Source organism: the organism of the source record quoted next, unplaced genomic scaffold, assembly GCF_019419815.1.
Source record: "Pyrus x bretschneideri cultivar Hongxiangsu unplaced genomic scaffold, Pyrus_bretschneideri_v1 Contig48, whole genome shotgun sequence".
Lineage (NCBI taxonomy): Eukaryota > Viridiplantae > Streptophyta > Magnoliopsida > Rosales > Rosaceae > Pyrus > Pyrus x bretschneideri.
Window position 1 is genome coordinate 2,896,958 of NW_025999785.1, and position 15,933 is coordinate 2,912,890.

At 34.4% G+C, this 15,933-nt stretch overlaps 1 long non-coding RNA gene across 1 annotated transcript; it reads left to right on the top strand.

The window, feature by feature from the left end:
- The first annotated feature begins 5,769 nt into the window (after positions 1 to 5,769).
- On the top strand, positions 5,770 to 8,249 carry LOC125470091. The gene is made up of 4 exons (XR_007252337.1): positions 5,770 to 6,093; positions 6,177 to 6,340; positions 6,839 to 6,913; positions 7,979 to 8,249. It is a non-coding gene; the product is annotated as an uncharacterized LOC125470091 (long non-coding RNA).
- Positions 8,250 to 15,933: the final 7,684 nt, after the last annotated feature.

A 15,933-nucleotide genomic window follows, 5' to 3' on the forward strand; every position in this document is an offset into this window, starting at 1 on the left:
TATTGTATTTTCACTTATTCTTTAAGTTTTCGGCTTAAATATTCTACTAGGTATACATGTTGCTCAATAAATCATAAAATCGCTTCCAAACACCTTATAAAGTTTTCCTTAATGCCCGAGGAAAATATTTCACAAAAATAAAAAATTCTTTTTTGACTGAAAAAATGTAGGTTAACACTTACGACTTTTAGTCGGTTTTGCAAATTTGTACATAAATCACCATTCAATCTATTTATTTTCAACTTCACCTCAATGTGAAGTTTTGAAAATTAAGGTGATACTTTCCACTGAGATTCTGGAGGGTGGAACCCCATCTGACAATGTTTTGGTCCTCACTATTGTATTTTTCACTTATTTTTTCAATTTTCGGTTTACATATTCTACTAAGTATACATTTGTAGCTCAATAAATCATCAAACCAATTCCAAACACCTTACAAAGTTTTCGATAATGCTCGTGGAAAACATTTCGCAAAAATAAAAATTTACATTTTTGACCAAAAAACCATGGGTTAACACTCATGATTTTTTAGTCGTTTTACAAATTCGTACATAAATCTCCGTTCAATCTATATGTTTTCACCTTTGCCACACTGTGAAATTTTGAAAATTAAGATAAGACTTTTCGTTGAGATTCTTGATGATGGAACCCCATTTGACAATGTTTTGGTCTTCACTATTGTATTTTTCACTTATTTTTGTTTTTCAGCTTTTGGTTTACATATTTTACTAAGTATACATTTGTTGCTCAATAAATCATCAAACCGCTTCCAAACACCTTACAAAGTTTTCCTTAATGCTTGCAAAAAATATTACTCAAAAATAAAAATTTGCATTTTTGACCAAAAAAATGTGGGTAACACTCATGATTTTTAGTCGGTTTTATAAATTCGCATATAAATCATCGTTCAATCTATATGTTTTCACCTTCGCCTCACAATGAAATTTTGAAAATTAAGGTAAGACCTTCCATTGAGATTCTTGACGATGGAACCCATTTGACAATATTTTGGTCTTCACTATTGTATTTTTCACTTATTTTTTTCAGTTTTCGGCTTAAATATTCTACTAAGTATACATTTGTTGCACAATAAATCATAAAACCCCTTCCAAACAAGTTATAAAGTTTTCCTTAATGCTCGCAGAAAATATTTCGCAAAAATAAAAATTTGCATTTTTGACAAAAAAAACGTGAGTTAACACTCATGATTTTTAGTCGTTTTACAAATTCGTACATAAATCATCATTCAATCTATTTTTTTTCATATTCGCCTCACCATGAAATTTTGAAAATTAAGGTAAGACTTTCTGCTGAGATTCTTGAGGGAACTCCATTTGACAATGCTTTGTTCCTCACTATTGTATTTTTCACTTATTTTTTCAATTTTCAGCTTCAACATTCTACTAAGTATACATTTGTTGTTCAATAAATCATAAAACCACTTCCAAACACTTTATAAAGTTTTCCTTAATGCTCGCGGAAAATATTGTCCAAAAATAAAGATTTGCATTTTTGACCAAAAAAAGTGGGTTAACACTCACGATTTTTAGTCGGTTTTACAAATTCGTACATAAATCATTGTTCAATCTATTTGTTTTCACATTTGCCTCATCGTGAAATTTTGAAAATTAAGATAAGACTTTCCGTTGAGATTCTTGAGGGTGGAACCCCATTTTACAATGTTTTGGTCCTCACTATTGTATTTTTCACTTATTTTTTCAAATTTTGGCTTAAATATTCTACTAAGTATACATTTGTTGCTCAATAAATCATAAAACCGCTTCCAAACACCTTATAAAGTTTTCCATAATGCTCGCAGAAAATATTTTGCAAAAATAAAAATTTTCATTTTTGACCAAAAAAACATGGGTTAACATTCACTACTTTTAGTCGATTTTGCAAATTCGTACATAAATCACCGTTCAATCTATTTATTTTTAGCTTCACCTCAATGTGGAGTTTTGAAAATTAAGGTGAGACTTTCCATTGAGATTCTTGAGGGTGGAACCCCATTTGACAATGTTTTGGTCCACATTATTGTATTTTTCACATTTTTTTTCTTTTAAGTTTTCGGCTTAAATATTCTACTAAGTATACATTTGTTGCTCAATAAATCATACAACCACTTTCAAACACCTTATAAAGTTTTCCTTAATGCTCGCGGAAAATATTTTGCAAAAATAAAAATTTGCATTTTTAACCAAAAAAATGTTGGTTAACACTCACAGTTTTTAGTTAGTTTTTACAAATTCGTACATAAATCATCATTCAAACTATTTCCTTTCAACTTCGCCTCACCGTGATGTTTGAAAATTATAGTAATACTTTCCGTTATATTCTTGAGGGTTCAACGCAATTTTAACAATATTTTGGGCTTTCGACTTAAGTAGTGTACTAAATATACATTTGTTGCTAAAAAAAATCTTAAGTCCGCTTCCAGCTGCCTTATAAATTTTCCCTAATTCTCATGGAAAATGTTTCATGAAAATATAATATTTGCATAAAAAAAGGGTTAACACTCATGATTTTTTGTCGTTTTTTACAAATTTGTACATAAATCATCGTTCAAACTATTCACCTTCGCCTCACCGTGAATTTTGAAAATTATAGTAATACTTTTTGTTATATTCTTGAGGGTGGAACCCCATTTTAACAATATTTTGGGCCTCCCTACTACACTTTTCACTCATTTTTTTAGTTTTCGACTTAAATAGTCTACTAAATATGCACAATAAATCGTAAATCCGCTTCTAAATGCCTTATGATAATTTTTCTTCATGCTCATGGAAAACATTTCGCAAAAATAAAAAATTTGCATTTTTGACAAAAAAGTGGGTTAACACTCACGCTTTTTTGTCAGTTTTTACAAATTCGTACATAAATCATCGTTCAAACTCTTTATCTTCACCTTCGCCTCACTGTGAAGTTTGAAAATTAAATTAATACTTTCCGTTAATATTGTTGAGGGCGGAACCCCATTTTAACAATATTTTGGGTTCACTACTATATTTTTCACTTATTTTTTTAGTTTTCGACGTAAATAGTGTGACAGCCCGTTTCGAAAAATTTTAAAACGTACGTGTGAAAGGATGATTTTGCCCCTAGTGTGATTTTTACGTTGTGTGGTTGTTTTGAGCTTGGTGTGGCTGGTTGTGGACCACACACATTTCCCCACACATTTCCTTCACCCTTTCCCTGCCCTGCACCCTGTCCCGTGCCCTTTCCCTTCCCCATTTTCTATCCCATTTGTACGGACATACCCCAAAACCCTTGTAATCTTCACAGATCGAAGAAACAAAGTACATATCGATGCTCGTGAGGTCTGTAGAAGTTCAACCATACCCATTTCAAGTAAGGATACCTTCGTTTTCACGTCGAACTCGGGATACTCGATTTTTGTTACTGTTCATGCACACGTTAATTCTTGTGTTTTTGGGAATTTCAAGCTTGTAGGAAGCTTGGTGAGGTCCTTAGGAGGCTCGGGGTGGTTCGTTTGAAGGTTTTGGACGTCGGGATCGTGAGTTTCGAGGTTGGCCGGAGTTGGTGGTGTTTTCCCGGTGAGATTCCATGGATTTTAACTCTTGAAAGTGGTATGAAATTGTTCCTCTCATTGTAAGCTTCAATTTGGTACCAATTTTGTGAAATTTGGTTGAAAAACGAAGAAGATATGACAGTTTGAAAATTTTGCGATTTTCCGGCGCCGGAGAAGACGACGGAATATTCCGTCAGTTTGGACAGAATATTCCTAACGGCGTTAACGGAATCCGTTAAAGTTAACGGAATATTCCTGACGGCGTTAACTGACGCTGTCAGCGTGCCAGGCACGTGCCTGCGCGTGGCCGGCGCGTGCGGCGGTGGAAAATTTTTCTAAAAATATGGGGATGTTTCTGAGGTTGAGTAGATCACGTTGGTGTATTCATACACCCCATTTGAGCATTGTATGAGAAGTTATTTCATAAGGTTGGTTATGTGTTTTAAAATTAACGTTTTTATAGTTGTTTCGCATATAGGTGATACCTATTCCGAGGACGAGCACGGTCACTCAAGGCAAGGGGGTTACGACCCTTCCACATACCAGTGAGTGGGTTTTTGGTTTTCCGTATATACCTATATACTTATGTTTTTCCCAGAAAGTGAAATGAAACGTTTATTCGTTTATATGCCATGCTTATAGTTTGTCATTTAATTATGCTTTATGAATCGCATATGTTTATATATGTTTGGTGCTGCGGACGCACAGGTAAGTGCCATGTGAGTTATGATTTATGTTTACGTTCAGTAGTGATTTGAGATGCTTAGAGATAGCTCATAACCTGCACCCCCGGTGTTAGTGCTCCTGCCTAGAGTCGGGCACAGTCCTTCACGTGATGTTCACTTACCGCACCACACGCTCATCTTGGATCCAAGTTAGGTGCACAGTCCTGTCGTACATACCACTTTAGGTGGTTCCGACTCGTAGGTGACCCGCGATTATTCGCCTAGCCTTCACGTGATCGTAGCACTTGAGCGTACTTATATTACACCCAGGCTTGTTGTACAAACCACTTTAGGTGGCTCCGACTCGTGTGCAGGTATAGTTAGTGAGATGGAGATTTGAGCTCTAGATTCAGCCGTACAGGTCACGTTAGGTGACTCCGACTGACAGATTATATGACATTGAGGTGATATTACCTAAGCACTTGCATTTTACTTCGAGGTTTTGGCATAGCATATTTTCCGAGCATGATTTATATATATGTATATTATATTTTCTAGGAAGTATACAGGTTTTACGGCGAGGGGTTAGAACTTGTTTATGAAATGGTTTTTGAAAAGCTTTGATTTTGCCCACTCACACTTTTTGTTTTGCGCCCCTCCAGGTTCTAGTTGGCTAGCACGTTTGGTGGGCTCCCGGAGGATTTCCCTGCCATATCTGACAGACTATCACCAGTGTAGGACCACCTTCGGGTGTGCTTTTGTTGTGTCGTTTTCTCCCGGACTGCATTAGGTCTTCGTGCTCTGAACTTTGTGTTCACACTTACGCTTGCACATGTTTGTTATTACTTGTGTAAAGCTGGTTTTTATTTATTCGTACTATTTTTATTATTATTTTATTAACTTCCGCATTGTGCACATGGTTACGTCACTTCCACGTGACGGCCAGCATGCCCTGATATTGATCGGGGTGTGTCAAATAGTCTACTAAATATACATTTGTTGCTCAATAAATCGTAAATCTGTTTCCAAATGGCTTATAAAATTTTCCTTAATGTTCACGGAAAATATTTCACGAAAATAAAAAATTTGCACTTTTGACAAAAAAACGTGGGAACTCATGGTTTTTAGTTAGTTTCTACAAATTCGTACAAAAATTGTCCTTAAAACTATTTATTTTCACCTTCGCCTTACCATGAAATTTGAAAATTATAGTAATACTTTTTGTTATATTCTTGATGGTGGAACCCCATTTTAACAATGTTTTGGGCCTTACTACTATATTTTTCAATCTTTTTTTTTGTTTTTGATTTAAATAGTCTACTAAATATACAGTTGTTACTCAATAAGTCGTAAAACCACTTCCAAATGCCTTCTAAATTTTACTTAATGCTCACAAAAAATATTTTGCGAAAATAAAAAATTTGCATTTTTGACAAAAGAAGTGGGTTAACACTCATAGTTTTTAGTCGATTTTTACAAATTCGTACATAAATTGTCATTCAAACTATTTATTTTCACCTTCGTCCCACTATGAAGTTTGAAAAATAAAGTAATACTTTCCGTTTATTGTGACATCCCGTCCCGAGATTATAAAAATGTACGTGTGAATTTACGATTTTACCCCCTAGTTCGTTACTTTACGTGTAGTTTTGTGTTGTGTGGTGTTGTAGGACCACACCCACACTCATACACTCTCTTTCTCTCCCGGGATTCCCTCACTCTCTGTCTCTTCTCTGTCTCTTCTCTCTCTCTCTCTCCCAAGCTCTATTCATTCTTCTTCTTCCTTATGAAAACGTACGGACAACACACACATCACCCAAACCTTGATGGATCGAAGGAACCAAGGGCATTTTTGGACTCGTGAAGCTCGTACGAGTGCAACCATACCATTTTCAGGTGAGAAATCCTTCGTTTTCATGTCGATTCGAGGTAGTCCGATTTAGGTACTATTCATCAACTTTTTATTGGTTGATTTTTAGGACTTTTCAAGCTTATAGGAAGCTTCTTGAGGTCCTAAGGAGGCTTGGAGTAGTTCGTTGGAAGTTTTTGGACGTAAGAACACGAAGAACAACAAGCTCAAAGTTTGGCCGGAGCTTTCGAGGCTTTTTCCGGCGAATCCACGGCTATTTAGGGGTCAAGGCAGGTATGGATGTGTTCGTCTCGTCAATACCTTCAATTTGATATATAATACGTCGAAAATGGTTAAGAAATGAAGAAGTTATGACACTTTGAAGTTTTTGCAGTTTTCCGGCGACGGCGCCGGCGCCGGCGGCGGTGACTCGCCGGAGAAGATAGGGGAATATTCCGTTAAGTTTTAACGGAATATTCCTACAGGACTAACGGCGTCAGTTAGGGAATATTCCGTCAGTCAAACGGAATATTCCGTCAGTCAAACGGAATATTCCGTCAGTCAAACGGCACGTGGCCGCGCGTGGGGGGCGCGTGGGTCCGTGCTATTCCAGGCGCGTGGGGGCGCGTGCGTGGTCCAAATTGAATTCTGAAAATTGTCACGCGTTCGTGACGTCGTGTAGATCACCGTGGTATATTCATATACCCAATTTGAGCAATGTATGAGAAAGTTATGGACGAATGTTTGGCGTATGCGCGTTAAATAACTTCAATTTGGTTACTTTTTGTATAGGTGAAAAATTATACAGAGGAAGAATGTAACCAATCTAGGGGAGGCTCAGGAACCTACGAGACGTCGATATAATCTGTGAGTGGGCAGTTTTGTTTTTCGTATATATACGTATGCTAGACGTATTTCCCAGGAAACGTATTTTAAAGGAAATACGAATTAAATATCCTGTCATATATGCATCATGTTTTAATATGTGCATTACCATAATTATGCATATTGTTGCATGGTGCTGAGGAGGCCCAGGTAAGCTACATTTGATATACATCTGATATACGTATGAAATACATTTGGAATACGATTGAATTACGATGGAAATACATATATAACTATATACGTTTATATTTCCAGAAATTGGTTAGAAAATGTTATTTGTTTCATGCCATGCACCATATGTTTGTCGTTTATGCATCATCACATGTATTAGTAGTGGCATACATATATATATATATATATATGCGTATTTGGTGCTGTGGACGCACAGGTAAGTGCCAGGTAAGTGGTATTCATGTTTGTATTCAGTAGTAGCTTGAGATGCTTAGAGAGCTCATAATCTGCACCCCGGTGTTAGTGCTCCCGCCCGTGGCCAGGGCATAGCCTTCACGTGTATGTTCACCTCCCGCACCACACGCTCAGCTTGGATCCAAGTCAGGTGCAAAGCCTGTCGTACAGACCACATTAGGTGGTTCCGACTCGTAGGTGACCCGTGATTCGTCGCATAGCTTCACGTGATCGTAGCACTAGAGCGTATATATATTACACCTAGCCTGTCGTACAGACCACATTAGGTGGTTCCGACTCGTGTGCAGATTTAGTTAATGAGATGAGATTGGAGCTCTATAGGCTGCCGTACAGGTCACGTTAGGTGACTCCCGGCTGCTAGATTATATGTTATTGATATGTGTTATGCTTGAGCATTTACATTTTATTATGAGATTCCGATGTGAGTATGATTGGCATATTTTGAGCATAATTGTCATACCTTTGAGCTTGATTGACATATCTATACATACGTATATATGTTTATTTTCTGAGAAAGTATACAGGTTTTACAGAGAGGGGTTACAAACTTTTGAGAAGTGTTTGGATTTGGAAAAGAATTGTTTTACTGACCCACTCAATTTTGGTTTTGCGCCCCTCCAGGTTCAAGTATATGCAAAGGTGTGGTGACTACGAGGAAAATTCAACGGTGTTCTGACAGAATGGACCAAATGAGGACTCACCTTCGGGTGGTTCATCTTAGAAATTGTATATTTTTAAAGCTTCCGAACTGTGTAAATGGTTACGTCACTCTCACGTGACTGCCAGCATGCCCTCCTTCGGGACGGGGTGTGTCATTTATATTCTGGAGTTAGGAACCAAATTTTAACAATATTTTAGGTCTCACTACTATATTTTTCACTTATTTTTTTTAGTTTTTGCCTTAAATAGTCTACTAAATATCCATTTGTTGCTCAATAAATCGTAAATCCGCTACCAACTACCTTATAAATTTTTCCTTAAATCGTCGTTCAAACTATTTATTCAATTTACCTTATAGAATTTTACAAAAAACGTGCGTTAACACTCACAATTTTTAGTCGATTTTTACAAATTCGTACATAAATCGTCGTTCAAACTATTTATTTTCACCTTCACCTCACCGTGAAATTTGAAAATTAAATTAATATTTTCCGTTAATATTCTTGAGGGTGGAACCGTATTTTAACAATGTTTTCGGCCTCACTACTATAATTTTCACTTATTTTTTTAGTTTTCGACATAAATACTCTAATAAATATACATTTGTTGCTCAATGAATCGTAAATCCGCTTCCCAATGCCTTATAAAATTTTCCTTAATGGTTATTGAAAATATTTCGCGAAAATAAAAATATTGCAATTTTGAGAAAAAATAGTTTTTAGTCAGTTTCTACAACTTCATACATAAATCGTTGTTAAATTTTCACCTTCAATGTCACATCCCGGCCCGGGGCGGGTCATTTCCCAAGCCCGCTCCACCACCGTAGCATGATATTGTCCGCTTTGGACTTCCATTCCCTCACGGTTTTATTTATGGGAACTCACAAGCAACTTCCCAGTGGGTTACCCATCATGGGATTGCTCCAGCCCCTTTCTCGCTTAACTTCGGAGTTCCTACGGAACCCAAACCAGTGAGCTCCCAAAAGGCCTCGTGCTAGGTAAGGATGAGAATATACATATAAGGATTACTCCGCTGGGCGATGTAGGATGTTACAATCCACCCCCCTTAGGGGCCCGACGCCCTCGTCGGCACACACGTGGCCATGGTTAGGCTCTGATACCAAATGTCACATCCCGGCCCAGGGCGGACCACTTCCCGGGCCTGCTCCACCACCGTAGCACTATATTGTCCGCTTTGGGCCCCGACCACGCCCTCACGGTTTTGTTTCTAGGAACTCACACGAGAACTTCCTGATAGGTCACCCATCTTGAGAATGCTTTCGCGCGCTACTCGCTTAACTTCGGAGTTCCCATGGAACCCGAAGCCAGTGAGCTTCCAAAAGGCCTCGTGCTAGGTAGACATGAGAATATACATATAAGGATCACTCCCCTGGGCGATGTGGGATGTTACATTCAACACACCATGAAGTTTTAAGATTATAGTAACACTTTTTGTTGTATTTTTTAGGGTGGAATGTGACATCCCACATCGCCCAGGGGAGTGATCCTTAAATGTATATTCCCATTCCTACCTAGCACGAGGTCTTTTGGGAGCTCACTAGCTTCGGGTTTCGTAGGAACTCCGAAGTTAAGCGAGAAGAGGGCTAGAGCAATCCCATGATGGGTGACCCATTGGGAAGTTGCTCGTGAGTTCCTAAAGACAAAACCGTGAGGGCGTGGTCGGGGCCAAAGCGGACAATATCGTGCTACGGTGGTGGATCGGGCCCGGGAAGTGGTCCGCCCCGGGCGGGGATGTGACAATTTGGTATCAGAGCCTAACTCTGGTCGCGAGTGTGCCGACGAGGACGTCGGGCTCCTAAGGGGGGTGGATTGTGACATCCACGCTACCGATCGTTGCCCAGTCGTATTTAAATTATTGTTCAATCTATTTATTTTCACCTTCGACTAATTGTGAAGTTTGAAAATTATAGTAATACTTTTTGTTATATTCTTGAGCGTGGAACGTCATTTTAACAATGTTTTGGGCTTCCCTACTATATTTTTCACTTATTTTTTTAGTTTTCGACTTAAATAGTCTATTAAATATAGATTTGTTGCTCAATAAATCGTATACTTGCTTCCAAATAAATAAATGAAATAGAAAAGGATACGATCAGTACTTTGATACCGATTGTCCACATGAACAGTCGCTAGCTTTTTAGCAACGGTGCCTGTTAAGAAACGCTATGTTCATACCGAACCCCTCTTTTCAATTGTTTTTTTTTTTTTTTTTTGCTTATGTTTGTTTTAGTTCTCTTGCCATAACAACAAACTATCAAACTCCTATTCTTCAAAATATATTTTTTCATGCAAAATCTATGATTGTACATATTTAAACACTTGTAATTAACGATTTAAAACCTAAATTTAAAGATATTTGAATTTAATAGTGGTTACTCAGATAAAGTAATGTATGAAGAAAAAACTTAAAGGAATAAACAAAAAAGCAGAAAATAAATAAATAAAAAAAATGAACTGGGAAAGATCGGTACCACGCTACCGATCCTTGCCCAGTCGTATTTAAATTATTGTTCAATCTATTTATTTTCACCTTCGCCTAATTGTGAAGTTTGAAGATTATAGTAATACTTTTTATTATATTCTTGAGTGTGGAACGTCATTTTAACAATGTTTTGGGCCTCCCTACTATATTTTTCACTTATTTTTTATGTTTTCGACTTAAATAGTATATTAAATATACATTTGTTGCTCAATAAATCGTAAACTTGCTTCCAAATAAATAAATGAAATAGAAAAGGATACGATCAGTACTTTGGTACCGATTGGAACTGTCGCTAGCTTCTTAGCAACAATGCCTTTTAGGAATCGCTATCTTCATACCGAACCCCTCTTTTCATTTTTTTTTTTTTTTTTTTGCTTATGTTTGTTTTAGTTCTCTTACCATAACAACAAACTATCAAACTCCTAATCTTCAAAATATATTTTTTCATGCAAAATCTATTATCATACATATTTAAACACTTGTAATAAGGATCAGTCCCCTGGGCGATGTGGGATGTCACATGGAACGTCATTTTAACAATGTTTTGGGCCTCCCTACTATATTTTTCACTTATTTTTTTAGTTTTCGACTTAAATAGTGTATTAAATATATATTTGTTGCTCAATAAATCGTAAACTTGCTTTCAAATAAATAAATGAAATAGAAAAGGATACGATCGGTACTTTCGTACCGATTGTCCATAGGAACTGTCGCTATCTTTTTAGCAACGGTGTCTGTTTAGAATCGCTATCTTCATACCGAACCCCTCTTTTCAATTTTTTTTTTTTTTTTTTTTTTGCTTATGTTTGTTTTAGTTCTCTTACCATAACAACAAACTATCAAACTCCTAATCTTCAAAATATATTTTTTCATGCAAAATCTATTATCGTACTTATTTAAACACTTGTAATCAACGATTTACAACCTAAATTTAAAGATATTTGAATTTAATAGTGGTTACTCAGATAAAGTAATGTACGAAGAAAAAACTTAAAGGAATAAACAAAAAAGCATAAAATAAATAAATAAATAAATGAACTGGGAAAGATCGGTACCACGCTACCGATCCTTGCCCAGTCGTATTTAAATTATTGTTCAATCTATTTATTTTCACATTCGCCTAATCGTGAAGTTTGAAGATTATAGTAATACTTTTTGTTATAATCTTGAGTGTGGAACGTCATTTTAACAATTTTTTGGGCCTCCCTACTATATTTTTCACTTATTTTTAGTTTTCGACTTAAATAGTCTATTAAATATACATTTCTTGCTCAATAAATAGTAAACTTGCTTCCAAATAAATAAATGAAATAGAAAAGGATACGATCCGTACTGTGATACCGATTGTCCACAAGAACTATCGCTAGCGTTTTAGCAAGCTGCCTGTTAAGAATCGCTATCTTCATACCGAACCCCTCTTTTCAATTTTTTTTTTTTTTTTTTGCTTATGTTTGTTTTAGTTCTCTTACCATAACAACAAACTTTCAAACTCCTAATCTTCAAAATATATTTTTTCATGCAAAATCTATTATTGTACATATTTAAACACTTGTAATCAACGATTTAAAACCTGAATTTAAAGATATTTGAATTTAATAGTGGTTACTTAGATAAAGTAATGTACGAAGAAAAAACTAAATGGAGTAAACAAAAAAGGAGAAAATAAATAAATAAAAAAATGAACTGGGAAAGATCGGTACCACTCTACCGATCCTTGCCCAATCGTATTTAAATTATTGTTCAATCTATTCATTTTCACCTTCGCCTAATCGTGAAGTTTGAAGATTATAGTAATACTTTTTGTTATATTCTTGAGTGTGGAACGTCATTTTAACAATGTTTTGGGCCTCCCTACTATATTTTTCACTTATTTTTTTAGTTTTTGACTTAAATAGTGTATTAAATATATATTTGTTGCTCAATAAATCGTAAACTTGCTTTCAAATAAATAAATGAAATAGAAAAGGATACGATCAGTACTTTGGTACCGATTATCCAAAGGAACTGTCGCTATCTTTTTAGCAACGGTGTCTGTTTAGAATCGCTATCTTCATACCGAACCCCTCTTTTCAATTTTTTTTTTTTTTTTTTTTGCTTATGTTTGTTTTAGTTCTCTTACCATAACAACAAACTATCAAACTCCTAATCTTCAAAATATATTTTTTCATGCAAAATCTATTATCGTACTTATTTAAACACTTGTAATCAACGATTTACAACCTAAATTTAAAGATATTTGAATTTAATAGTGGTTACTTAGATAAAGTAATGTACGAAGAAAAAAACTCAAAGGAATAAACAAAAAAGCAGAAAATAAATAAATAAATAAATGAACTGGGAAAGATCGGTACCACGCTACCGATCCTTGCCCAGTCGTCTTTAAATTATTGTTCAATTTATTTATTTTCACCTTCGCCTAATTGTGAAGTTTGAAGATTATAGTAATACTTTTTGTTATAATCTTGAGTGTGGAACGTCATTTTAACAATTTTTTGGGCCTCCCTACTATATTTTTCACTTATTTTTAGTTTTCGACTTAAATAGTCTATTAAATATACATTTCTTGCTCAATAAATAGTAAACTTGCTTCCAAATAAATAAATGAAATAGAAAAGGATAAGATCCGTACTGTGATACCGATTGTCCACAAGAACTATCGCTAGCGTTTTAGCAAGCTGCCTGTTAAGAATCGCTATCTTCATACCGAACCCCTCTTTTCAAATTTTTTTTTTTTTTTTTGCTTATGTTTGTTTTAGTTCTCTTACCATAACAACAAACTTTCAAACTCCTAATCTTCAAAATATATTTTTTCATGCAAAATCTATTATTGTACATATTTAAACACTTGTAATCAACGATTTAAAACCTGAATTTAAAGATATTTGAATTTAATAGTGGTTACTTAGATAAAGTAATGTACGAAGAAAAAACTAAATGGAGTAAACAAAAAAGGAGAAAATAAATAAATAAAAAAATGAACTGGGAAAGATCGGTACCACTCTACCGATCCTTGCCCAATCGTATTTAAATTATTGTTCAATCTATTCATTTTCACCTTCGCCTAATCGTGAAGTTTGAAGATTATAGTAATACTTTTTGTTATATTCTTGAGTGTGGAACGTCATTTTAACAATGTTTTGGGCCTCCCTACTATATTTTTCACTTATTTTTTTAGTTTTTGACTTAAATAGTGTATTAAATATATATTTGTTGCTCAATAAATCGTAAACTTGCTTTCAAATAAATAAATGAAATAGAAAAGGATACGATCAGTACTTTGGTACCGATTATCCAAAGGAACTGTCGCTATCTTTTTAGCAACGGTGTCTGTTTAGAATCGCTATCTTCATACCGAACCCCTCTTTTCAATTTTTTTTTTTTTTTTTTTGCTTATGTTTGTTTTAGTTCTCTTACCATAACAACAAACTATCAAACTCCTAATCTTCAAAATATATTTTTTCATGCAAAATCTATTATCGTACTTATTTAAACACTTGTAATCAACGATTTACAACCTAAATTTAAAGATATTTGAATTTAATAGTGGTTACTTAGATAAAGTAATGTACGAAGAAAAAAACTCAAAGGAATAAACAAAAAAGCAGAAAATAAATAAATAAATAAATGAACTGGGAAAGATCGGTACCACGCTACCGATCCTTGCCCAGTCGTATTTAAATTATTGTTCAATTTATTTATTTTCACCTTCGCCTAATTGTGAAGTTTGAAGATTATAGTAATACTTTTTGTTATAATCTTGAGTGTGGAACGTCATTTTAACAATTTTTTGGGCCTCCCTACTATATTTTTCACTTATTTTTAGTTTTCGACTTAAATAGTCTATTAAATATACATTTCTTGCTCAATAAATAGTAAACTTGCTTCCAAATAAATAAATGAAATAGAAAAGGATACGATCCGTACTGTGATACCGATTGTCCACAAGAACTATCGCTAGCGTTTTAGCAAGCTGCCTGTTAAGAATCGCTATCTTCATACCGAACCCCTCTTTTCAATTTTTTTTTTTTTTTTTGCTTATGTTTGTTTTAGTTCTCTTACCATAACAACAAACTTTCAAACTCCTAATCTTCAAAATATATTTTTTCATGCAAAATCTATTATTGTACATATTTAAACACTTGTAATCAACGATTTAAAACCTGAATTTAAAGATATTTGAATTTAATAGTGGTTACATAGATAAAGTAATGTACGAAGAAAAAACTAAATGGAGTAAACAAAAAAGGAGAAAATAAATAAATAAAAAAATGAACTGGGAAAGATCGGTACCACTCTACCGATCCTTGCCCAATCGTATTTAAATTATTGTTCAATCTATTCATTTTCACCTTCGCCTAATCGTGAAGTTTGAAGATTATAGTAATACTTTTTGTTATATTCTTGAGTGTGGAACGTCATTTTAACAATGTTTTGGGCCTCCCTACTATATTTTTCACTTATTTTTTTAGTTTTTGACTTAAATAGTGTATTAAATATATATTTGTTGCTCAATAAATCGTAAACTTGCTTTCAAATAAATAAATGAAATAGAAAAGGATACGATCAGTACTTTGGTACCGATTATCCAAAGGAACTGTCGCTATCTTTTTAGCAACGGTGTCTGTTTAGAATCGCTATCTTCATACCGAACCCCTCTTTTCAATTTTTTTTTTTTTTTTTTTTGCTTATGTTTGTTTTAGTTCTCTTACCATAACAACAAACTATCAAACTCCTAATCTTCAAAATATATTTTTTCATGCAAAATCTATTATCGTACTTATTTAAACACTTGTAATCAACGATTTACAACCTAAATTTAAAGATATTTGAATTTAATAGTGGTTACTTAGATAAAGTAATGTACGAAGAAAAAAACTCAAAGGAATAAACAAAAAAGCAGAAAATAAATAAATAAATAAATGAACTGGGAAAGATCGGTACCACGCTACCGATCCTTGCCCAGTCGTATTTAAATTATTGTTCAATTTATTTATTTTCACCTTCGCCTAATTGTGAAGTTTGAAGATTATAGTAATACTTTTTGTTATATTCTTGAGTGTGGAACGTCATTTTAACAATGTTTTGGGCCTCCCTACTATATTTTTCACTTATTTTTTTAGTTTTCAACTTAAATAGTCTATTAAATATACATTTGTTGCTCAATAAATCGTAAACTTGCTTCCAAATAAATAAATGAAATAGAAAAGGATACGATCAGTACTTTGTTACCGATTGTTCACGTGAGCTGTCGCTATCGTTTTAGCAACTGTTCCTATGAAGAATCGCTATCTTCATACCGAACCCCTCTTTTCAATTTTTTTTTTTTTTTTTTTTTTTTTTTTTTGCTTATGTTTGTTTTAATTCTCTTACCATAACAACAAACTATCAAACTCCTATTCTTCAAAATATATTTT